This window comes from Chamaea fasciata, unplaced genomic scaffold (genome assembly GCF_029207755.1).
Source record: "Chamaea fasciata isolate MVZ Bird 193981 ecotype frontalis unplaced genomic scaffold, bChaFas1.0.hap1 SCAF_8, whole genome shotgun sequence".
Lineage (NCBI taxonomy): Eukaryota > Metazoa > Chordata > Aves > Passeriformes > Sylviidae > Chamaea > Chamaea fasciata.
This window is the reverse complement of record NW_027094093.1, coordinates 71,211-97,739: the sequence shown is the minus strand read 5'-3', so window position 1 is coordinate 97,739 and position 26,529 is coordinate 71,211. Positions and strand designations below refer to the sequence as shown.

The 26,529-nt window shown below is 43.3% G+C and overlaps 1 long non-coding RNA gene across 1 annotated transcript; it reads right to left on the bottom strand.

Moving 5' to 3' along the window:
• Positions 1–7,867: 7,867 nt before the first annotated feature.
• On the bottom strand, positions 7,868–23,910 carry LOC136292920 (uncharacterized). The gene is made up of 3 exons (XR_010721995.1): positions 23,834–23,910; positions 22,668–22,907; positions 7,868–8,909 (listed from the first exon to the last, which is right to left on the bottom strand). It is a non-coding gene; the product is annotated as an uncharacterized lncRNA (long non-coding RNA).
• Positions 23,911–26,529: the final 2,619 nt, after the last annotated feature.

Genomic DNA, 26,529 nt, shown 5'->3' with positions numbered 1-26,529 from the left:
TTGTTGCCCTCCTCTGGACCCATTTGAGCATCTCAACGTCCTTCCTAAACTGAGGAGCCCAGAACTGGACGCAGCACTCAAGGTGCGGCCTCACCAGTGCTGACTACAGGGGAAGAATGACCTCCCCGCTCCTGCTGGCCACACCATTCCTGATCCAGGCCAGGATGCCATTGGCCTTCTTGGCCACCAGAGCGCACTGCTGGCTCACGTTCAGCTGCTGTCTCCAGTAGCCCCAGGTCCCTTTTCTGCCTGGGCACTGTCCAGCCACACCAACCCCAGCTTGTGGTGCTGCAGGGGCTTGCTGTGATTCAAAGGCACGACCTGGCACTTGGACTTGTGAAACCTCCCATTGTTGGATTCAGCACACCTATCCAGCCTGTCCAGGTCCCTCTGCAGAGCCCTCCTACCCTCTAACAGAGCAGTGCTTGCTCCCAGCTTGGTGTCATCTGCAAGGTGATCCCCTTGTCCGCATCATCAATGAAGATATTTAAACAAGACTGGTCCCAACACAGACCCCTGGGGGGCTGCACTAAGTGACTAGCCCCCATCTGGATGCAGGACCATTCACCTCCAGTCTCTGGGCCTGGCCATCCAGCCAGTTCTGAACACGGCTCCTGCCCAAGCTGTGGGCTACCAGCTTTTCCAGGAGTGCGCTATGGGAGATGGGGTAAGAGGCTTTGCTGAAGGCCAGGTATACAACATCCACAGCCTTCCCGTCATCCACCTGGTGGGTCAGCTGGTAACAAAGGGAGATCAGGTTGGTTAAAGCACAACCTGCCCCTCCTAAATCCCTGCTGGCTGGGTCTGATCCCTCAGCTGTCCTGTAGGTGCTGCGTTATCGCACTTAAGATGATCTCTTGTTTAACCTTACTGAGTACCAAGGTCAGGCTGACAGGCCTGTAGTTTCCCATGTGCTCCTTATGGCCCTTCTTATGGATGAGCATCACGTTGGCCAGCCCAGTCGTCTTGTTACCCAGGACTGATGGTAAATGATGGAAAGCGTCTTGGTGAGGTCTTCTGCCATCTCCTGCACCACCCTGGGATGAATCCTGTCTGGTCTCATCGACTTGTCAGCATCTAAGTGGCTCAGATGGTCACTAACTACTTTCTCTCCTGGATAACAGGAGAGGCTGTTCTGTTCCCTGCTCCCCATCTACGAGTTCAGGAGGCCAGTTGCCTTGAGGACAACCCGTCTTTTTGTTGAAAACTGAAGCAAAGAAGATGCTAGGGACCTCAGCCTTTTCCTCATCTTTGATAACTATATTCCCTCCCTTATGCAATAAAGATTAGAGGTTCTTGCCCCTCCAAGATGCATTAAGATCATTGAAAGGCTTTGCCCACTGTGACAAACTCTCCAAAGAAGCAACTGCTCATCGGCAGCAACTGAAGCTCCCCCTCCCTGAACATGCCTCTGTGAAACTTGGGCTTTCAGTTAACCCACCTGAGAGGAATGTGAGGTAGGATTGGATGCGCTCTCAGACCAGCAGGAGGAAAACGGATACTGGAGGAGCACTGATACTGGACAGAAAGAACCCACACTCAAAGCCAACAAAGCCACTCTGTTGAAAAGCAACTCTGAGTGGGTAACTGTAGCCAATGAGCATTGATTCCTTTGTTGGCTAAAATGCCTAAATAGCAAAAAGGTTTGAATACCTGGGGGAACCACACCAGCAAGAAGACCAGGGTGAAGAAAAGATGCAAGAGGATGCTTTCTGGATCCAAGTGCGGTGATAGCTTTCTACTTCAACTGTCTCACTCTTTCTCTCCCTCTGGCCCTCCTGTCTTTCCTATTTCTACCTCTCTACCTCATGCTTACTGTTAAAGAAAATCCATGCTATTGACTTCGGCACATGCCTCTTTCCTTCAGGTAGAGGCATGTGTCAATAATCGGATCATAGAAGACGTGCTGGTACAACAGACTGCTGCTGTGAGGGGGTGAGATGTGCAATTGATCCTTGGCCCAGGGATTGGCACTGGAGAAGGCTGTTGCAGCTCTTCCCTTCCCTGGAGTGTTTGTGCATTGGTCTTACACGCCACTCCTATGTGGAAGGGAGCAACAGAGGTTCGTCGATGTTCACGGATGGAAAAGAATGGCAAAAAGCAAAAGGGTCCAAAAAAACCTCACCGCTTTTTATTAACAAACTACACACTCAGCATGGCAATTGGTATATGTTTTGCCACTACCTTCTAATGATAAGACAGAAGACTAAAAGAAAAGAGGGAAGAAGAAGGGGAAGAGGAATCGGGTAGGAGAGGAAAGAAGATTAAAGTCCTGGGTCCAGCACTGATCCAGCCAACAGGTGTCCAGGGTCCTGAGAGAATGCCACCCGGCCTCTGTGGTGGTACATTTTTCTAGGTAAGTTTTCCCCATTCTGGGATTAGGTTCCTCACTCTTCGTACAAATGAGTTGGCATGCGCAGCCTAGTATTCTAGACTTTTCTGGAAATGGGCTGGGGGGCTTTGGGTTTGTTTTCTTTTTTTTTTTGTGGTCTTGATTCTCCATCTATTGGTCTTGCTTGCTCCTTGACCCCACTCCTGCACTTAAGCTGTTCTTTATGTTGTGTGGTCACTACAGACTGGAACAGGAACTTCAGCTCCAGAATGGGGCTGGCCTACGTTCAATACAGCTCCCCTTTCCAGGCACATGCTGTTATAACTCGTTTGCTTGATGGCTGTTGGTGTTCAGGGCATAGCAGTGCATGAACTCTTTACTGCTTAGGTTTCTACATGGGCCAAAAAATCCAGTTGCCATCTGATGGGGACAAAAACCATCCTTAGGGCACAGAGGAGAATGAAGGGCTTCACATTTTTGATGACAGGGCAACATCTGCACCCTTCTTTTCTTTTCTCTTGTTTTCCTAGTGTTGTGTTTCTTGAACTTGTTTTTGCAAACTTAAGGTGCCAGATGCTACTCTTTCGCTGTAGATGCACCGATAGCTGTGGGGAAGGCATTGATCTGTACGGAAGGGAGTGTGAAGCCAAATTCTTCCTAGATGAGTATGAAGGGATCCCTGAGTTCAGGGCTGCTTGGGCAAAATCAAGCCAGCGGGATTTTAGAGAATTTGGATGCAAATTTGTCGCAGAGCAGAAAATACAGATCTCCTTTTTAGTTTGCTTCCAATTTAAATCCGTTTAATGCAATTCAAATTAATAGAACTCAGAAGGAAAGGGTTGTGGTCTACTGTAGCCTGAACTGCAGCTGGTCCATTTTGCCGTTCAAACAATTTTTCCCTTTAGGTACAGCAAGATCTCCTTCAGCAGATTAAAGAATTGGAGCAGCTTTGCCCGAGGAACTGGACAGGGTTGAGTTGGTCTTGGAGGTAGTGTCTGCAGGGGGGTTGAGGTGTAGGCTGGTGCTGGCGTAATTCCTGGTACTGGCCTTCTTCCCACTGTAGTCCGGATCCAGTCGTAGTAGTACTGAGTGGAGCTGGAGACTGCAGGCCGTTTAGGTCTAGCACAGCCTACTCCCCAGCTGGTCACACCAATTTGCCAGAAGAAGCCGGCATGCTTATCTTGGCAGACAAGAGGCCCCCCGCTGTCACCCTGGAGCAGAGCAGAGAGGATTAAGGTGCCTCTGTGTGCCCCTGTCAGCAGTCGGAGTTGGTTGCTTTACTCTCTTCAGCCCCTGCCAGAAGAACTGGACTCCTGGCTGAGCAAGGCCCTGCTCAAGTGCTGGAACCTGTAGAACCTCAGCACCCTTGGGAGCAGGTTAGGGGCCTGTCAGGTGAGGCTCTCTGTCTCCCCTGTGCTTGGATGCTTCAGGGTTAGCATCTGGACCCCACAGAGCAAGGACCCACAGATGGGAAAGGGGGCAGAAGCTTCAGCGGCAGTGCAGAGCCGGGGCTGGGAGAGCAACTGGTCAGGGAAAGCACACGCTGGGCTGTGCTTGGGTGGTGGGATAAGGCTGCCTACACTGCTGGGGCCTGGGGGACTCAGCATGCTCCTACCTGGCAGGTGCCAAGGCCGCCCTGGCCAGCACACACGTGGAAGTCATAGATGTACCCATGCAGCCACTCACTACTGTTGCAGAGCTGATTGGGGACCACTTGCACCTTGGCCTGCTGCAGGATATCTCTACCTGAAGCTGTGAGCAGAGAAAGGAATGAGCTCCCAGCAGCTCTTTGCCCGTGTGTTGAAGTTTTTCCCTAGAGGCTTGCTGGCCTCTAGAGAGGTGTTGGCAGTGCTGTGTCACTGCTGTGTGGCATTGGGCAGCAGGCCAGGCCAGAGGCATATGTCCCACGGCCTAACTCTGCTGTCAGGAAGGCCCAGCCGTCTCTCCCTGGTGGGCCAAGCTTGCCCTCAGGGTCCAGATCCTTTATGGGAACTCACTCACATTTCACGATTCTGTCACCCCAGCCAGCAACGTAACAGTTTTTCAGCTCCGACACTTTCACTGCAGGACCAGGCAGGCAGGCGGTCTGAATGGTGGAGCTGCACTGGACTGGCCGATCCAGTTCCAGCAAGGCGATGTCGTTATACTCAAGGTCAGGGATGTATTTTTCATGAATAATCAGCCGCTTAATCCGGCGCACTTCCACACCAGGGCCCGACTGGCCCAATGAGGTGGCCCCAAGAACGATGGCCCACTCGCTGATGGGACTGGAAGGCAGATGGAGAGAGGGGTGAGGGGGAGTAGAATCACGGGCTGTAACACCCCAGCCCTTCCTGCCTTCTGCTTCCTGAGGCAGAGAGGAAAACAGCACTCCACAGAGTGAAAGTAGGCTTGAGATATATTGAGCTGCAGGCTGCTAGGAAGCGGTGGCATGAACCCAGTCATCTCCCTGAGCAGTCTCTCAGCTGGGCCCTGCAATGTCCTGGCACTAGGAACATGCAAGGAAATGGGATGGGAATAGCATGCACTGGTGGTGTGGGGATATCCCTGTGCCCAGGTCCTCCTTACTTTGTGATGTTGACAAAGCAGTGGGCAGCTGAGAGCAGCCACTTTGCGCTGATGAGGGTCCCTCCACAGATATGCACAGACACCCGTGGTTTCCAGACGCAGCGGATACTGGCGATCCCAGCCCAGGCCCCAGACCCTGGCATGACATCTGTGCCACCCACAACGCGTGATGAGCTGAAGGTAGTACCCATGGGCCGCAGCCCACAAGTCTGTCTGTAAGCAGAAAGTCGTTAGTGTCCCATGAGAAGGCCTGCTGCTGTGCTGAAGGTCAGCCAGCTTCCCTCCTCACAAGGCTCTGGTTGCAAAGCCAGCAGGGAACTGCCTGGGATGTCCATATGTTTGCCCATTTCTGCTTTAGCCCCTTAGACAACTGGTGCCAGCAGCCTGGCCAGTGGTGATAAACAGAGACTCCCACCTACTCTGGGAACTGCTGTGGCCACAGGTGGCAAGCGGGCACCCACAGGGAAGCCCCTAAGCCTTTGCCTGGGCCCCCGAAGAGCCTGAGGCTACTTACCCACAGGCGCCATGTGCAGGCCCGCACAGAGCCAGTAGGATGAGGATGCACAACAAAATCATTGCCGTCACAGCTGCAAGTCAGCTGCAAGGAGAGAGAGCTTGACACCTCCAGGGCAGCTGCCAACGTAATGCCAACGGAATTTGCATTGCCGCAGTGCCCTCGGCCCTAGGCCTGATGTCACGGAGGGACTGGTTCCATGTTGCAGACACGGTGCTGGCCGCTGCAGGCAGGGGGGAAGGGCAATTTAAAGGCCTAAAACCACAGAAAGGTCTGGATTGGAAGGTACCTTAAGGACTGACTAGTTTCAAACTCCAACCATGCACACAGAGGCCTTCCACTACACCAGGTTGCTCAGAGTCCCATCCAAGCTGGCCTCAAACGGTAAAAGGAATGGGGCATCCACAGCTTCTCTGGGAAACATGTGCCACTGTTGTGCTAATGATACAAGATTTTGCTTGACATCCAAAACTACAGAATTGGCAGTAACAACAATTCAAAGCAACACACATTCTGATTTTTAAAAAGTTTCTGGCATTGCAGGACTACTACTGTAGCAATCCACATCACTCACTAATCTCCTTGGGGCTATATGGGCACTGCAGAAGATCTTCTTCAGGCTAGCTGTGCTAGCCGTTCTGAGAGAAAGTGGCATTGTTTAGCAAGACCGCCTTTTTCCAGACCTGTTGTGACTTTTTTTCTTTTTTCTTTTTTTTTTTTTTTTTATTTAAGGCCATTTAAGCGCATAATTTAGCTAAATGCATCTTCCTTAGAGGGATCCTGCCTTTAAAAATGGAAGTGTGGGAGAAGAAAGCAGTCTATCCTTATGCAGAGGTGAAACAGGTGTTTCTCTTCCATGGCTCTGGGCAAGCCTGCACAGACCTAAGGGTAAGGGCCTAGCCCAGTAATTATGGCTGACCTGGTACACCCCTGATGCCCGCTTTGACTGTGAGCATGATAGTCACAGTAACAGGATGGAGTTTTGTCTTCTAATCCCAGGTGGGTAGAGCTCATCCTCAGGACCACGTAGGATGACCAACACATCCTTCATGACTCGTTCTCTGAGCTGGATGAGATCTGTATGAAAGAGGCTGAAGATGCCGAGTGCAAAGAAATGGCAAGGTAAATCCCTGCTGCCGGCTGCGATGGGAGAGAAGTACCCATGCTGGCAATACCCTCGGGCTCTGCCTTCTGCTCTCTGGAACACTTTCTGCAGCTGCTGATGGAAGCAGCCTTCTCCTCTTGCCAGCCCAGAGCTTTAGCAATGCAAGTGGAGACCTGGAGCTGAAGAGGAGATGAATGACAGTATCAAGTGAAGGATCATGCCCTATGTGGCTACTCTCTCCTTGCACAGCCTCTGAACTGAGGAGCTGCACCACAAATGAAAGGATGCTGCTGGACAATTGTGCCAACAGCATCAAAGACACTGAAGGTAACGCGGGAGCCACATCCCTCTGGGAGTGGCCGAGCTTGGTTTGTCACATGGCCCTTCACTCCCAAACCAACCTTGCCCCGAAGATGCATCCTTTTTCACAAGTCCCATTGGATCTTTAAATTCTGTAGTCATCATCTCTCTAGTATTGCGAAGGCTGGCTCATTAAGTCGATTCCTAAGGCATCCAAGGAAACATTTGCTTACCACACTTCAGCCTATTAGTCGGCCTTTTGTACAGTCCCTAACACTTGGTGGCCTACAGCTGGTAGTCTCGTTTCCTAAGTACTGCTTAGTTATACAAAGAATTCCATAGTCCTGCGTTACCTGGGTTAGTTGGAACAGTTCAAGTTTTTGTCCTGCACCTATGGCTAAGCTTAACTAGCCAGAATAGCTAGGCATGCTCACACGAGCGACACCCAAGGTTTTCTGCCTCTCATGCTGGAGTGGCAGTCCTCACCTTCCCTTGGAGGCTTTCTCATAGCCCTCCTAACACTGGGGTTTCTGCTCTTTGTCTTGCACTGACACCTCATCCCTTTCTTGACCCTCACCCTGCCTTAAGCCCATGTCCAGCATGAGCCTTGCCAGCCAAGGCTGTCTACCTTGCACCGGGTCTTAGCCATTTCAGTCTTCATCAATTCCCAAGACATTCAAAAAACAGGAGAATCGTATTGATGCATTTCTCATGGAAGGAGGAGATGACTCCAGTACAACTTATGAATAGGGGTGGAGACTCCTTAACAGAAAAACAATTTTACAACCTCTACTACTGACAGAACAGAAGTATGCATATGCAACAAATGGTCAAATGCACAAAAACTCCCCAACTTTCCAGATTTTCTTGGTACCCTTTCCTGTCTCAAACTCAGCTCTATGTTATTGCTTCATAGTTGTTTCCAAAGCATTTTAATAGAACAGTAAAATTTTGAAATTCCAGAGTGGAAATCAGGAGGAAGATGGAATCCTCTTTGACAGTTTTCATTTTAGGTTTTTTAAGACTCGATACTGTGGCCAGGGAAGAAATAATATCCATGTGAGGGGACGGCAGGGATAGAGAGCGGAAGTTTGCAACTGACTTCTCGTTTATTTTAAGAAGTGACTAGGAAGAAAATGATGGCAGATATATGCGTAGATATACACACGCACATAGATATACGTACACACATTAATATTCAAAGATGGAAACAGTATTTCTGTAGAATTTCAAAGATTTAAAATAAAGGAGGAATCAAAGTAATAACACATGACAGTATAAAAACTCCAAGAATATACTTGATTGCAATTCTCATTCCATGATTTAACAACAGTTCTAAATATGCTTGCATGAATTCACAAAAGACACATTGGTTTGTGGTTTTTTTTGTGTAATTCCTAAAGAACACTGTGAAAATACAAACTCCAAACTTCAATAGAATTGGAATTGTATTTATTTTGCCTCTTGAACTTTATAACAGTCACTACTACTTCCATATCTGAAATAGAGTCGTTTCACAACAGCTTCTGTATCTACAAATGTGGAAACCGCGTGGAGTTTCGCATTAAGAAAAAAATCTACTGCTCTGTGAGCAGTCTGCAAAGAAGTAACAGTTCACAGTAACTCTTTCTTCCTTACCTGTCAGTATTAATGCACTGACAAGAAACTCTAACACAACTCCAAAGGAAAGGGCGTAAATTTCACATATAAAATTAGATTCATTCTTTCGTGCAGATGTTTGGTCTATAGATGAAAACAGTTTCAGGGTAAATACTTGCATATTGCTCAAAATGCTTCAAGGAAACTAAAAATTCATCTGAGACATACCCTGAGCTATCTAGATTCTTTAATAGTGCAATGTTGCAGAGATGCCTGGTTTCACTCTGGCTTTTGCAAATTAAACATAGTAACTGCTGACAGAGCTCTTAAATGGCCAACACAGCACAGTATCATGTGTACTACAGCAGTTCTTGTAGCTTTGCCAAGTTTCTTTCCATCCACCGGATCTTGAGCTGAATTGTGTCAATTGCCTCTTTTACGCAACGCAGTTGAGAACTCTCCTCTGATTTTGACTCAAAAAATGACTTGACCTGTATAACAAGAGTAAAGAAAGAAGAAGGAAATCTTAACTAAAATCAACACTAGCCAGATAACTAGGTTCAGCAGCAAAGACACTACACATGTGACAGGAAATCCATTTTTGAGAATTATTTGTATCTATGCAGTAAGCAAACCTCTCAAAGGAGTTCCGAAAATGCAAGCAAAGCATCTTTCATGGATTCAGCAGCAATACCTCATTTGGTTTCAATATATCATTTCACCAATAAACAGATAATCATTTACCATATCACAAAGCCAACAGAGAATGTGCGGAGTTCTGGAAAAGGAGTCCTATTCTGTGACAAAGAATTGCTTGTTGCAGGCAACCCATTTCATCGTTCTGGAACAGCCCCCACACCCAATCATCATTATAACTGTCAGTGCTAACATTTAAAATACTATCGACCAAACCATTAACGCCTATCTCTACCAAATTATCTGAATGAAAACATTAGACTAAACCGTAAACAATTCTTGTTCCATTAACTTCGAGGCCTTGTCAGGGAAGACAACGGAGTTTTTTAAAAGCTATTAAACACCTCTGGGCTGATCCTCAACTTCTGCAATAATTCTTTGGGATGGCTGAAGGAAAAAACCAGCATAAAGCAATTTTTGTGGCACATTTCATAAACATTTCAGAGATACAGAAAGCATTGCTTGTTTACAAAATCTAGCCAAAATTACATATACATCAAATCATTATTTTGTGAGACAGGGTGTTCCAGTGCTGCACAGGAAAACACAACAGCATCAACCAATAACTGGGTTCAATTCTGCAACACATCTCTGTCACAGACTCAGTATATAATCTCCCACTGTCTATGTATATATTTGTCATGTGTGAGATAGTGAAAGCAACTTATAGATAGATAGATAGATAGTAACTTGGCCATGAGGGTGCCCAGCAGAAATGGTGTTACCCAATCACATGGTAGCGATGCTCTGAGAAGGTTCTGACAGTACAAGCACAACAATTTCATAATTCAAGTTCAGCCTAGATTCCACAGTTGGTAACTTTGGCCTATTGTCTTGTATCCATCAGAGAACCTGAGAAATGAAACAAAAAGGATACAGAACCATTTATGTCTTGTCCTCTTCTACTTAGCCCTTGTTACTCCTAAATCTTAGTTCTGGAGTGCTTAAAATGAACAGCAAGAGCTTCTGATTTGAACTGCAGAGCAGAAAAGCCATGGAATCTACCCTCTCTCTCTCTTATTACAGTTCCCTGCTTTGAAATTAATATATTAACAAATCCCACATAAGGCTCTCCCATTTTGCTATAGGATGGTTAGCCTGTGTTTTACTTCATTTTTCATTAGGTCCCTGACTGCTTTGTGTCCTCAGAGAGATTTTTAGTCTCTTTGCTCTCTTTCTCCCTGAAAGTCATTGAAACATCAGTCAGTCTAGAGTCTGTTACCTATGCAACTCAAGAAAATAAATCTGAATTTTGTGTGATTTTGACAAGACAGCTTTTAAGGTTAAAGGAAAAAAAAAGGCAACCAACAGCCCATGAGGTTTTAAGATGCTCAGTTTCCTCAACAGTCAATTTTCTCCTTCTCCAAAAGCTGATGTTCCCCACAGTCAGTCATGTACATCAAGACAGCAATAGAGAACACACAATATCCTTGGTCCTAGTGGTTAATATTCTGAAGTGCCTTTTCATACCATAATGCATTTTTGAAGCTAATGATTGCATAGGACATAAAATACAGAACCTACTCAACTTGGAGGTCAAGAGATGCTTTTGTAGCCACATTTTTGCCATATCACATGGTACACATCAATTTTGTTCACCTTGCCATGCAGTGACAGCCACCTCTCTGAATCTGCCATTACCAGAAAATGTGAAGATCAAAGAGATGAACCACACTGCAGTAAAATGACCTTCAATTTACTATTACATGCACAAAGAGCAGGGTGCATAGGCAGGCATATTTTTCTGGAGGAAGAGAGGCTGTTTTTCCCCCCCAGATCAAGGTTATATTAAGAAATCCTATATTCACTGGATTATCAAAAATTAACAATTTCAGACAGAGCATCATAAAATAATGCTGTTTGAATGATCCAATTGTACTAGGTTCAATATCTGTAAATTGTTAGAGATCCCCCTCCTGACACAAATGTCAGCTGCATTCTCACCCAATCTGACAAGGACTCCAAAAAAAATAATCTTACCCTCCCCTCCAAGAAGAATTTTACTGGAAGGAACAAACTATATATTGAAAACCTAAATTGTTTGCTGCATGTTGCTGTCTTAGCTCTGAAAAATTATTAACCAGCTGGAAGTGCTAAAGAGGAGTAACTTTTTTTCCCCCTATATTACAACTATTAAAAGGTCATTAGTGGCACACAACAGATCAGGACACAGGAAAAAGATTTTTTTATCAGGTTATCATCCCACTGTTAGGACCATACAAGGCAATTTATCTGGGTACCTTGCCACAGAGTTGACATTTTCTGTCTCAAGCAGCACAGAGAGGCAGCACTGTGAGCAACACCTAGGCCAGTGCCTGGGGTCATTTCCCAGTGCCTGGCAGCCTCAAGACAAAGCTTCATCCAAGAGCTGCTTTTCACAGAGCTCCAGGAGCAGCTCAGTGGGGTTAGCAGAGAGACAGCAAACCCGTGGGAGGGTTACTGCCGCTGTCTCCTGCACACATTACATTACGTACACAAGGCTGACATCTTCTGGCAAGACACAGTGTGACTTCTTGAATGCTTCTGATTTGGTCTGGGACTGGAAGAAAGCCACTTCCAACACAGCACTGTACTAGTATTCCAAGAGACACTGACTACTGTACGTGCCTAGCAGAGACCCAGAAGCAACAGCTCTAGGATGACTAAAGAATTTACAGCAGCTTAAATTTCAAGCCATCAACAGCACTAGGTGAGGTCAACCCCTTTCCGAATATGTAATTACCCCTCCTACTTACCTTAGTTTACAAGACCAGTGAAATATGGGGTCTACCCATAGACCTTAGAAGTTTAGACCTTAGAAGTTTCAATTGATACATTTTCTGCTTCAAGTTACACACTGCCAACAGCATTGATGCAAAAGACAACAATGGCTTCACTCTGGCTTCTGACACTCACAGGGCAATGAAATGACTTGACTAAAATGGAGTTTACAGGGGGAAAAAGACCTCAGGATAAAACGCGACAGAAATCTCAGTCTTAAACAGGCTTTCTCACCTTAAACAGCCACATGTGAAAAGCTAATCAGAATCAAAACCTCCACGCACAATAGCAGGTTTTGAGTGCTGCCACTATGATTCAAAACATACTGGAATAGAGGAAAAACAGTCTTTCCATTGTGGTGTATATGAGTCCTTCTCAATAACCAACTGGCCTAAAGACCAGGTAACATGTGGGGAGAAAAAGCTTCCCACTCGATCAAGGTACAAGTTGCCTATGCCAAGTCATGTATCAGTACTCCCTCAACATTTATTTTTATCAAAAGTACCCCATTCTCCTTTTTTACAACGCTATCAAGAGGGACAATAAATTATCCCAGAAAGCTGAGAAGTTAAAAGCTTTTCCTTTCTGTGCTCTGAGATCCTCTCTCTCACAGAGGCATCAGCACAACTTTTATGATAGTCTAGCAGTATAAAAAGCTGTCCCAAATTTTTCTGTTATCGCCTAATTGAGTACAGCAGCATAATTGTGCAAGGCCAGCTTCAGAAAGTGTTAAAAAACTCTCTCTAAAAACTATGCTATTTAAACTATAGTCTTCATGAAAGATAGCTGTCAGTCCACTGGCTTTTTCCATGGTAAAATTCAATTTACATTCAAAATACCATTGTACCATTTCAGAGCTAGAAATGCAGCAGAACAGGCATTTTGCATCAGCTCATGGCTTATTGTTCAGTTAAAAAAAAAAAAAAAAAAAAACAACAGATTTCCATCAACAGTTATAACTAATGTGAAATTTTTAAACAGTAACAGTAGAGCAAGTATGCAAAGCATCCCTTCGAATTAGAAATCTGTAAGAACTAATAGTTTTTTAAAAACACTCCCTTAACTTCTCTATACCCCAAATTCAAACAGCAAATCAAATCCAGTTACAGACACATAAGAACCAGAGAAATAAGGACATGAAACAGTTCATAAAAGCAAAGTGATGCCTTCCAAGAAGATGAGCAGTACAGGGGACAGCTAAAAGGTAAAAACATTTTTAAAACCACTGTATTTGAATCCTGCAGTGGTCTTGCCAGTAGCACGTTTCAAGCAGCTGCATTAAAGACCAGAACACAGGCAGCACATCAGGCACAAGGTTAAAAAAAAAGCCTCAGCGAGCCAAAAAGCAACTTGTTACACCCTCGAATTCAATTCCTGCTAGTGGCAACTGATCCACTGTTCCAATTTACCATCATTTGGAAACTAATACTAAAATACCTTTTAGTATTCCCCGAGTCCATCACTGTTGATTCGAAATTGGGTTGCTTCTATGCTGAAGAAAGTACAAGACATTTTAATATCCTCTGGAAAATCTGCTGTAATCAGGAGCCCAAGAGAGTAATTTTTGTCAGTTTAAACCATTCCTTCCCTTCTGAATTTTACTTTGATTTAATTCCTCTTGGTGTTCTACATCATCACTGCCCAATTCTTCAGAGATCGTTAGCCACAGAACAAGTGAGGACTAATTTTGGACTCATTAAAAAATAAAAATCAACCAACACTCTACTGGTACTGTTTGCTGGTTTTGGTTTGGGGTTTTCCACCAAATTTTAATTACTAAGGAACCCTAGAAGCATCTATCATTGCATACCAACCCTCTCAAAGAGTTCACGTACGAGTCACAGTGGATGCTGTCAGTGTTTTAGGCACTTAAAAAACTGGAAGTGATTATTGATTGGGCAAAAGCCATGTCTTCCAGGACTCTAAATAGGATAACATGAACCAGGCCACAGAGAAGAAAAATTAATCTTTTCACAGTGGCGTTTTCTGCAAGCAGAATTGCAGTATTTAACAGCAGCCCTTTTAAAAACAGAGTAATTCAGGACTGCATGGAAAAGGTTTTTAAGGAGATTGGTAATTGGATGCAAAGCATTAGATCATGAGTGATTCATGCATAATCCAGCACAGTACTGACCTCTAGTGGTTACTATTCAAAAGCCTAAGAAAATATGGTGATGCTCTCATTCCTGTCTTTAGCAAGAAGGTACCAATTTCACAAAAGCACAGACACAGCTGGAGTTAATTGTCACTCCTGCTGCCAGTCACCAAGGAGATCATGGATCCTCTCAGGCTTCAGCCTATTCAGACATTGTCTAGACTTTAAAAATGCACATTTTTCTACTTTAAAACTACAACCTATGAACCCTTCCTCAGGCACAAAGACAGCAAGGTGGAGATACTAACATTATCATTCATACAGTCTGGACAAACTTAGAATCATTGAGGAAGACTTCTCACAGAAATGGACCCATAAATGCAAGATTTACAGGAGTCACAAGCAACAACAAAACTAAATTTTACAAAGTGTCTGGATTATATTTTAAGGCTACCAATCAGACAACAAAACCAATTCTGTGTTACCGTAAACAATTAAGCAAAGTTTATCTACCAGTCAGAATTAGAATCAATTGAGTGATTCCAAATTATGAAAAAATAGTTCTGTAGTTGCTCATAGGGGTCTTTTGTTCTTGACTGTGGCTCAATCAAGATCAGCTGAACACTTACTAATGCTCTGCTTCTTCAGCTCTAACTCTAAAACCACCTGTACGCATTTATCCTTAAACCAGATACACTGCCAAAGAAAAGTCTGACTGATTACAAGTTTAGGTTAAGTCATTAGTACCAGCTGGATAAATAGCTTGTGTATATGCTTTTAATGATTAGAAGAAAATATCACTCAGCTTCAAAGATATAGCACATAATGATCTGCATTTCTGGATTCTGTCTACAAACTAATTATTTGTTTGGTGCTCTAAGCAATTAGTCCTTGTTACTGGAAATGCCATTCTACATGGGGGAATTCTTCGTCCTAATATTTTCACCCCTTTGATGGGAGGCTTCTATTTATAGGTTTTTGGGGGTTTTTTATAAAAGTACATGGAGTTTGCTTGTTTGGATAGGTTTTGTTATTTTTGTGTACTTAAGAGCAATTTTAAAACATTTCCATCCAAAGAAGTGTCATAGAACAAAATAGGATGTGAAAGGTTACAAGATCCTCTGTTCTGACTATTACTTTCTGAAACTATTCCAGTAGTGCTTTCACTTGAATATTTCCTTAGTACTGATAGTGTTCTTGTGGCTATTAAAGCACACAGAATACAGTGCCTTCCCATCATTCATGATGTTCAGTCATCCTCTAAACATTCCTGCCCATCCACAAGGCTCTCACAACCCACAGGGACATCTCCCACTGCTCCTTACTTACCCCTGATGCCTTCATGTCTTCTAAATGCTCCCAACATTTAATGCTTTTTACTGCACTTCTGTCAACATCCAAGTTCCATATTTGTATTTAAAGTCATTTTCAACTTCCTTAATATGGAGTTTTCCAACTGACACGTCTGTAAGTGCACAGTCTCCTGTTTAACTACTGGTCACCACAAATATTTAAAGGAATTCAGGCATGCTTTCTTCAGCAATCCCTTGAAAATAAGAACCCTGGATTATCAATCACAGGCTACAAAATGGCACTGATGAGTTGGCTCAGCACTGTGCCCTGAAGGCTGTTGCAGGCAGAGTAGTTTAGCAGCAAGATCATTGCCCCTTTCTACATTATCTGGAAATATTTCTTTCCCTCAACAGGAAGACAAGCTACACCAAAAATCCACACCTTATTGCCTATTTTCATTGTTTGTCTAACAGTTCTTTTGGTGGCTCTTCCCCAGCATAACACTTAAATTCCACAAATACGGAAATAACATTTCAAACTGCACCCACTTCTCCTCATACCACATTGCTCCATATTCAGTAAAGCAAATGAAGTTCTGATGTATTTGAAACAAGACCACTGCCTGCAGGAGCTGTACTAGGGTACTACTGGTGCCTAAGAGAATTTAAAACTCCCTCAGAATAATGTCACTGCCCAAAAATACCTGGGTTCCACTCAAATCTTCCCTAACATATTACCAAGCCCTACAAGATCAGATGCTACTTAGACGTGAACATTCCAATGTGTTACTCATTGCTCAAATTGTGACTGAACTTCAATCACATTTGAATCGGAGTGTTTTCAAGCCTCAATTTCCTCACTCGTATTTCCATAGAGAAATTTAACTTCTGCCGGAATCTACTACATTTTTTCCAAAGGCAGATAGAATACTGGTTCCAACCAACTTGGAGCTGCAGTAAAGAAAAACACTGGAAATACTTTAAACAACTGCAGATGGCCTTCAGGACTTGTGTACAAATACTCCTGAATCATTCAAGGAAGTATATTAACTCAAGACCTGTGGAAAAAGGTACCAGTTAAAATGTCTGCCACCTCTCCTTGCAGTCACCAGGTGTATGTTTGGTGGCTGCTCGCTTGACTTCAGCACAAGGAAGAGTTGGCATTTTTAATTTACAAGCTGCAGGTAAACTTTGAAGACGTTACTTGCTGTTGGCAATACTGGCTGTTCAATTTGCTCTCTTCATATCTGCTTCTTTCTTCACCACCTTGCCCCGCACAGGGAAAAAAACAAAAACCAAAAAAACTACCTAAGTGCTCTTCAGAGAGGAGAGACTAAATCACAAACACTTCAGGGCAGGAAGCTTGAACAGCTTAAGCTCTTATTTGCAAGTTCTGTAAATGCCATTTCATACAACTCATCATATTCGCCACCCCACCTTTTCCACAGGCAAACACTGTATCCATCCATCCACCCCTGAAGCCCACCAGGGGCACTCTGGTATCTCTGCCATCATCCTGAGGAGCAATAGACTCTGAAACATTGTTTTTAAGGAAACTGACAATTCTACCCACAGCATATGCTGTTTGCCTCTGCAAGTTATAGCCAACATTTCTATTCTTTCCTCTTAAAATAAATTTAAAGTGTGTACTACATATATAAGAAGAATATAAAACCCAGGAGTGCAAGCTGCAGCCCCACAAAGCCACCAAAGGTTTATTTGTCTCACAAAAGAAAGCAATCACCTTTCAGAGGCACCACCATTTCCTTCTCTCCTGGATACAGATCCCTTCAGGCAGATTTGGCACACACGCTTGCAGTAAGAGGACAAGATGGAGCAATTCTGTCACTGCAGCAGATTAAAAAAACCTGCCACCAAGAGGCTTTATTCCAAAGGCAATTCTCCTCTGATTCACAAAAGGTCTGCCTACCATACAGCCAAGCAGAGGCTCCCAGATGGTGCTGGCAAAGCAATCTCCACTTTCCCCCAACAGCACAGCAGCATGTTAATCTCTAGTAAAAAATATTTCCAGCCCTGATCCCTTTGCTGTCAGTTCTGTAACATGCACTGCCCTGATTAAATAAATAAAAGCCTATCAACCACCAGCAGTTTCAATACTTACCTGAAGCTCTCCTACTCTTAGGGAAAAAACCCCATGAAGTCAGCATTTAAAACCAAGAGAAAGTGCTTGGAATTATATCTCTTTCTTAATGACAGTCCCACTATTCCCTAAAGTTTGGGGAAGTTCTTTAAAGCAGCAACAGTTTAGGCCAGATGATCAATAGTTTGCAACAGTACAAGACAGGACTAACACTGGACAGGTACCTCTAAAGTCACCAGAAACCAGCAGATTGCAGTTGGCTTCTCTCACAGACACACCTCTAAGCGATCTTGGCTCCCAGTTCCAGTCTCCTCCACCCTGGGATCCACACATGAACAAATGGACTAAGCAGCATTGCTCAAATCCTGCTGCACTTGCTTAACCTCCATAAGATTTCCCAAGAGAACTTTACTTTTGTCACTTCTGCTCTCCTTCAATCCTGCAGCTCTTCTCCAAGTTTCTGCTCAAGACTTAGCACAGACTACTCAAAAAATCAGAACACAGGAACTCAGAAATATTTCAACAATTAAGCTTTCTTCTGGAGTAGAACCAACCATATAAATCATACAATTAGAATATTTCCCTGATTCTTATTTTAAACTTCAAAAAAATCCACACTAATAAAAGGACCTTAATACATTGATAAAGTATTCAGCGGGTCAATGAATAGAAAGGTTGAAGTTTCTCTCAAAGGAAAAAAAAAACAAAAACAAAAAACAAAAAACAACCAAAAAAAAAAAAAAACCCAAACAAGTCTAGATGGGAGATAATAGGCACAGCACCCTGTGTCACATTTTATGTCTTGAAGAAAAAATAATGGGAATGTTTGGACAAGTATTTATCAGAACAAAGCCTACAGTGGCCCCTGAGGATAAAGTCAATTTTTTTTTCAATGCCAGCTAGTCAGTAACTCATTGTGACTGTTAAAAAACTGAACTCAAGGACACTGGCAAAAGCAAGATTGGAGAACTGTAGATATACTATCAAATTTCTACCATGTGAAACCTATTTTGATGGTCACAACCAGCAAGACACATTCCCTAATGCACACATTTGTCACACTCAGGTTTGTTACACCGGGTGATTTAAAGTGACCCTGCAGAACAACTGGTTTGCAAAGACAGCAGACAAGAAAAACTTAGAGGCCACAAAGAGTAGAAGAGGAAAAACTGAACCACCACTTGCTAATGATAGTTCAGTTCATGCACTTGTGTATGCAGACCCAGCCAAGCCACCAGAAGGTGAATGAAAAATCTGAAAGCACAATTGAGCAAACCTTCAAAAAATATCTATCACTAAAGAGACCAATTTCATATGCACGTGATGCTGAAAATTTAGAAGAATCAAAATAATTGAATACTGAAGCAGGAGGATAAGAGTCCATACTACTGACACAAGATCATTTTTCCCTCTTAGAAAAATGGGAGAAATGTCTTGTATTAAAACAATTGTTTTCTTTAGGACTTCTAAATTGCACTAAATATTAACCTTCCTAAAACTGCAATGGCAAACCCAAATTAAAAAAAAAAAAAAACCTTGGGACAAGAAGAAACAGTGATATATATGAATACAGTTCAACAGATCTCCATAGACACTCTTACGTTTCAGAATTGAGTTCATATTGACTATCCACACACATTAATTTGAAATCCCAGCTTTAGTCTTTCATACAAGTTCTACTTCTCAGCATTTTTAATGAGGAACTAAGATCTTAATAAAGCCATTCATTTCATTGTACCCGAAAGTCCTTTGCCTGCTGTACATTTTCTCTGCAGCTGTAGGCATGCATGAGTATGCCTAGCACGTGCATTGTGTATTTCTATTTACACTAGGAGTGCTTCAATATTCATCTGCAGTTATGTATTTATGTACACAGCTAAAACCACACAGCTATGTTAGATCTGATGTATTTTAATGGGGGTCAAATCTTCAATCCATGCTGGGATTTTCTGCTATTTAAGAGAAACAGGCTGTGGAGCATTTGACCTTTTTCTCCAAGAGCAAGATAAAATGTCCCAGATGTGCCAAATTCTCGAATGCATTGTTTGTATCTCTTGTAAGAACAAGTCTCCAGGCACCTGAGCAAAGGTAACCCACCTTACATGGATACCTCACAGACTGGCAGCAAAGTGCTGTCATCTTACCAACCAATATTAAAAGCAGGCTACTGCATGAGGCTGCCAGAGAGGCTTAGGCAGCGCTGTTACAGCTCACATTTCACACTCGGTTTGCTACAAGAAGCAGCAAAAAACAGTTTCTTTGGCTCACCAATATCAATAGGAAAAGAGCAAGTGCTTTCCATAAAGAAGGATTCTCACCTGACACCAGGAGCCCCCTGGAATCTTGGATACAATCAAGCTCTATCAAACACACTGCTTGATATACCTTGCAGATAAGACAGAATTTTACACCAATCTCAGTTTCCCATCTTAATATTTTCTCTTTGCTGTGACAGGTAATTATGCAGAGCAGGACAGCCCTCTGAATCGCTGTCTTGGAAAACAAACATCGCTTTAATTAACATAACCAGTACAACAAAACATTTTCTAAACTTGCACTCAAGACAAAAGATGCCCTTCACAAAGACAGCAGCTGGAGGGCATTGAGAGGATTTTTTGGACTTGGGGGACAGGGACAGAGCAACATTACTTGTCTGTTTTCAGTTTTGTGCAGCTCCTCATCTGGTTCACCACCTATCTTATCTAAACAGTTCTTATCTGACCTTTTTTGCCTTCTCTTGAGACAGACAGCAGGACTCCGTTACTGCTAAAGGAAAAAGAGCTGCCTGGTATCTCTAAAAATACAGATTCTCAGAAAGAAAAGAACAGTCGAATGCATCAAACAAGAACACTTTATTCCTTCAATAATGCTTACGTATTTTCACTTTTTCAAAGTCTCCAAATAAAGTTTAGAAATCAAACACGTCAATGCTACATTCAAATATTTCTCTCTTCTAACCTAAGCCAGAAAAAAAAAAAAAAACAAATCAGGAAAAGAAATCCTTATTTTTACTACAAAAAGTCTCGGTTTTCCACATGAGAAGCCACATTCTCAACAAACAGATGCCAGAAGAGTCAACATTCTTGAAGACGGTTAAAGTGAGCTGTCAAATTACCTTCCGTCCTCTGAGGATGTGCACTACACTGCCAGCATGTTTCCAGCTCTCACATTCAGAGTAGGAGAGCCAGGACTAAAACATCTGCTGAGCCTAACAAGGTCCCTGTCACATCTCTGTGATAACACGTTGCTCATGTCTATCATGTAACACAGGCAGAACATATTCTCCTGGTTTTAGTCCCTTAGATTCCTCGGTCTAAGCAAGAAATTGGCAGCCTGCCAGGCTTCCTATGGACCATTCTGGGGTGGGACCACCAGGTAAATCTCCCCGAGTCAGGTCATGATAGCCTAAAGAGAGACACTGCCCTCCTTCCCCATGGATAAATGGGATGATGAGCAGTGCAGCAGGAGCAGGAAGCTCTGCTAAGTTTCCACCACTGCCATGCATTTTCTCTTCACTAAACATCGATTTACGTGCAGGAAGAAAGGCTCCCCTAATAGAACCCGTTCTTTTGATGGCAACCAAGAGGGAAATGGGCAAAAAATACCTTGAAACTATACCAGTTTCAAGCTATTATTAACTGGCAGGCATACACTGACAGTAGGAGAGATGAGGTGGCAAGAGGACTTTCAATAGCCAAAGAGCCCTTTCATCATCTGACCAGCTTCATCTATTGTATTCAAATAAGTGTTAAAATACAGAGAAATCACACATATCTAGTGCCTTTACAAGGAGTATCCAGGTGCAGATTTCTTTCTGCACGTGACTAAATTTAATGCATCCTTGCCGTGTACAAAAAAAAAAGCCTTGTGAAATGAGAGGTGCTAACATTTTCTAACAGATGGGATGACATTACAGAACAGGATCCTTTTTGTTACTCATGAAAACAACATGCTCTTGGTGCAATTGATTTCACACATAAACGGCAAGAGTTTCAAAGCCCAACATCGCTATTTTGGGCCAGTTAGTAGAAACCCATTTCTAAAGCTGATAGCAGCTCTGACAATTAATTACAAGCTCAAGATCAAGCATGTCCAATCCTTGGGAAATCCCTAGACATCAATCAGAATGACTCCTGAGGGCCTCCACAGAGTTCAGAGCAAGTATTCTCTCTTTTGGCAGATCATCTTTCAGTGCCTCTGAGCTGCACAGATTATCAGCAGGAATATTTTATGGAATAATATCAAGGTAAATAGGGCCAGGAGGTGTACAATTTCCTGAGTTTAGGTTCAACAGACTTGCCACAGGTAAATAACTGCTCACTTAGGCAGTTATACATATTACAGCCTGGTGAGGGGTGGGGAAACCCTCACAAAGGAGACTAAAACACACTGCAGGCCAAACTGCAATTCCACCAGTCCGCACCTGCAAAACTCATTTTCCCACAACCCTGCTCAGCATTCCATAAAGACTCCTAAGGAATTTATGCAGCACCAGTACAAGTTGACAAATACATGAAAAACATTTTAAAAAAAATAACTATTATGTCATGATGTTCCTCATGCTGATCTGAGTCAGGGTAAGAGCTGAAGGGCATTTCCTTGTGAGCTGACAGGCCCACAGAAATAACCCAGCCATGACTGTCCCCAAGGACAACAAATGGGGCAGACCCCACTCTTCCAAGCAGGCTGAGCTAATCAACAGATCTGCACATCTACTGCAGAATCTGCATAAGAAATCGATTGAAACCATGTGTTGTTATGGATTCATTCTGCCAAAAAATTAACTGTGACGGGTTGGCACGGTAATGACTTGAACTTTTCCACAATACCATGAAGTACTGATGCTTCTGGAAAAACAAAGTAGATTCTGATGTACCATTTAGCCTTCCTAGAAAGAAACCACGCCAACAAGATGAGGTAATCTTGAAATTGCCATCTCCAAGCTTCCTAAAACTGGAGAGAAGGTTTGAAATCTATTCGGACTCTGATTAAACTCATCAATCAACACGGTAAAAAAGTATATTAAATAGAGCTTTTAAATAGACAAACTGCAACAGTATTTACTTATTTTCTTCTATTTCTCCTCCCTGGAATCCAGTACTCAGGCAAACTTCTCACTTCTACAACAGCATATTGACTTTTTGACACTATGATCATTAAAGTCAACGTGGAAAATACATGCCCAAATAGAAAATCTAGATGCTGAAAGGAATATCAAGCAAGTCAAATCCAACTTCTAAAAATAAAATCCTCAAGAACATTTTCCTTCTGTAAAACAACAGAACTTAGACCAGATTTTACTCACCCACAGACTCTGCAAGCTCAGGTGTCGTTGCTTTACACTCACTGTGTCAGGTTCTCCTACCACCAAGCCCAAAGGTGCCACAGTGAAGGAGCTCTGGAACTTGCTGCTCTGATGAAGGCACTTGGTCCAACTGCAGTTTCCACTCTGTCTAACTGAAACCTTGACTGATGCCAGCTGCACCTCATTTGTTCCATCACCAGGTTTTCCTGAAGAGTAGCACTCACCCTCCAAATTTTAACCCTGTAGGGGCGAACAAAAAGCATGCACAGCTGAGTTTCAGAAAATATAAATACTCACACAAAGCAACATTTTCAACTCCAAGAGTGTTTAGTATGACACACTTAACTACCTCCAGTGCCTAAGAGATCTGTATTGAAAAATCTGAGCCATGTTACTAATTTTAAGTGGACACTAAAAAACGAAACCCAAACATTAACATGCAACATGTCCTGGCTCTCTTAGCACTGCATTGGCCATAAACACACAATAATTATGATTCCAAAGATTTCTCAAGGTTTCCTGGGTTTTTGTTGTTCCTACAAGTATCCCAGCTTGTTTTTACTCACTGTACCAGTCTCAGGTTGTAAACACAAGTGGGCTGTGACTCTCCCATAAGCAAGTTTTTTCATGTATTTGCAAAACTGACCGCACGAACGTGGTTACAGCTGCTCACATGCTCTACTGCCTACACACACTGAAATGCCAAACAATTAAGGAAGGCTCCAATGAATTCTCAAGATTTGGGATGCTTTTTAAGAGCTATTTCAAAAAATAACTAAAACCAATATTTGTTGATGCATTTACTACCACGTAATTGTACTAGAGCCTGTTGAAGAGACAAATTTGAGGGTTTTTTTTTAATGCCTTAACTTCATACTTGTACAGCAATCTAAACTGAAAAGCATCAAAATATACCACGTGGAATCACTAGTGCGACAACCAAGCCAAAAAAAATCTCTGCTATCAATCTTCAGCAGCCAGCTCCCACTTTTTTACCCTGTTTTATAAACCATTTCTTCTTACAGAGTCACTGCCAGGCCCTCACTTTGAGTCTACTGTGTTTGACAGATCAGCTACAACATTTTTCTTCTGTAAAACAACAGAACTTAGACCAGATTTTACTCAGCCAGACTCTGCAAGCCCAGGTGTCGTTGCTTTACACTCACTGTGTCAGGTTCTCCTACCACCAAGCCCGAAGGTGCCACAGTGAAGGAGCTCTGGAACTTGCTGCTCTGATGAAGGCACTTGGTCCAACTGCAGAGTTTCCACTCTGTCTAACTGAAACCTTGACTGATGCCAGCTGCACCTCATTTGTTCCATCACCAGGTTTTCCTGAAGAGCAGCACTCACCCTCCAAATTTTAGCCCTGTAGGGGACAAAATTAAATTATATAAAAATATACAATGAACATCTATATTATTTATAAACTGAAGTATTTATGATTTATTTAGTGAAACTGTAAAGTTTAGCCCTCTAGGGGCTAAAATTAAGGGGACAACAAGTAGAAAGACAAGAGAAGCACGGTCTGTCCAAGAAGTAAAAATCACTCAAGGCCCATCAGGAGTTTGAAAGTTTCCCTCAAATAGTAAAGATCACACAAGCAAAACAGAAGTCTCCAAAGTATCTAACAGAATCATTTTGTGGAGATTACATCAGTAGATCCACCATTTAATTAATTCATTAACAGGTGCTAAAACCCCTCCTTTATCTGTCCAAAGACCAATCGTGCACAGAAAAGAGGAACATATGGAAATGAAATAGAGTCTTGCAACATGCAGGCATGTGGGAGACAGACCTTTTGGGGATCCCGAAGGTGGCAGCACAATTACTAAATTACCTAAGCAAGAGTCAGCCGCCAAAAACTCCTGGGGAAGCACCACGGCCCAGAGCTGCCCCTGCCAGTGTCACATGGGACAGCTGCAGCTTGTTTGGAGGAATACCTAAAGGTGATCCACCCAGAAGGAAAGGGATCCTGCTTTAAGAGAAGTCTCTAGTTCTTAAAGGATTGCTGAAAGTAAGAGTACGTTTATTTGTATGTTTTACGCTTAATACTTGCTTGAATACCCCTCCAAAAATGTTGTTAATCTGATAACTAAGAACGTGCCATTAAAAAAAATGGCATGTTTTTGTCTCTTTCTTTCAAAAGTCAAATATTCCTTGTTGTTTAATGGAAAAGCTGGCTCCTCTCCAAACACATCCTGTGAGGCCTTTTCCAGTGAAGCAGTGTGCATAATGATAAATGAAAAAGGGAAAGGTTCTTGCAAGTATTTTTATCTGTAGTATGCAGGGGTTGATCTGTTACACCCAAAAATTATTTTCAACTTAAACAATTCACCTTTGCCAAATCCCTAACTGACTCTAAAACTCTAATAGGTACACACAACATTTCTTGTGAATAAGTTTGCAACAAATCCTACAAGTTCACCCTCAGGAAAGGTGGCAAACACCCCAAGGGAGTATACAACACACAAAATACACTCCTTGGAAGCGGAGGGAGTGAGATTTGTCCTTCCTCCTTGTCTTGGTTTGGGAAGACAGGTATCTGCCAGGTAAAATTACAATCAGAGGCTCTTTGGCAAAGATTTGGGAAATAGGAATAGCAGTTCTCTACTAGTATGTAATACAAAGCAAACAAACACAAAAAACTCCCCCCCCCCCACCAAACAACTGCAGCATTAATAACAAACGACAACAGTACCAAGAACCTCGAGGGCTTTGTTTCACAAAACCCAGGGCAGTTTGGTTTCGCTGTCCCTGCAGGATCCTCAGAGCACCAAGCTGGAACAGTGGAAAAGTCCCGGACTGGTCGCTGGGATGGCAGGGTGTCCCGGCAGGCAGGGGCAGGATGTCCCGGCAGCGCAGGGGGTGCAGGGTCACGCTGCAGCAAGAGGAGCAGCGCCGAAGGAGCCGAAGGTGAGGCAGGGCCTGGACCAGCTCCCGCAGGTGGCCGGGAAAACTCAGGATTCAGGCTGAACTGGTGATAGTAGATTTCCCAGGACTGGATCCCTTTGGCCACAGTGAAACTCCTCCAGCCAGCAACAGCCGTTCTCTGCTCGGCGTGCTCTGCGGCGGCTGAGATCCTCGAGGAGCGGCAGACACGCGTCTCTCCGAACGCCGGAGAAAGAAAAGCACGCAGCTGCCTCAAGCTTTGTCTTTTACCTGCGTTATCTCCCCCTTCCACCTTTGTCCACCTCTTTGTTTCGGTTAAGTACTCTCTAGTATCCAACACTTGGTCTCCTTGGTAACGTGTCGGGAAAAAATTCTTTAGAGAAAGAAGGAACAAACCTAACCCCCAACACTCCTCCTACTTTTTTTGCCAAGAGTGAGGGAGTCCCAAGGAACCATTTCAACACTTCAAGGAATGTCTCACATGCCAGGAAAGGCTCTGACACACTGACTGAAAACACTGGGAGGAGGGAGGACACACAACACATCAGCCAACGCAGATTTTCGGCTGCCTTGGACATTATTCCTTCACAACAGCCACAATCTTTTTCCATAGACATTCTCCCCAGGTAAAAATCCAGGCGTGATGGTGAAGGGGCTAATTCTTTACCCTGTTTAGAATCAGTCAGAGAACTTCACTGTGTTTGTGACTCGTGCTCTCTTCACTTGAAAGAGCTCCCACAAGACCTTGAAGGACAACTTGCTTCAACTGCCAGGAGGTCAAACTTGATAAAACCTTCAATATTGTCCTTTCCGGTGTATTTCCTTATCCTCCTGCCCTTATGAGATCTGCCTGTACTGCAGGACCAGCTATCTGCTCTAACAACATGGTTCTTGTATGAAAAATACAAGCCAAAATAGAAAATCTAGATGCTGAAAGGAATATCAACCAAGTCAAATCCAACTTTTAAAAACA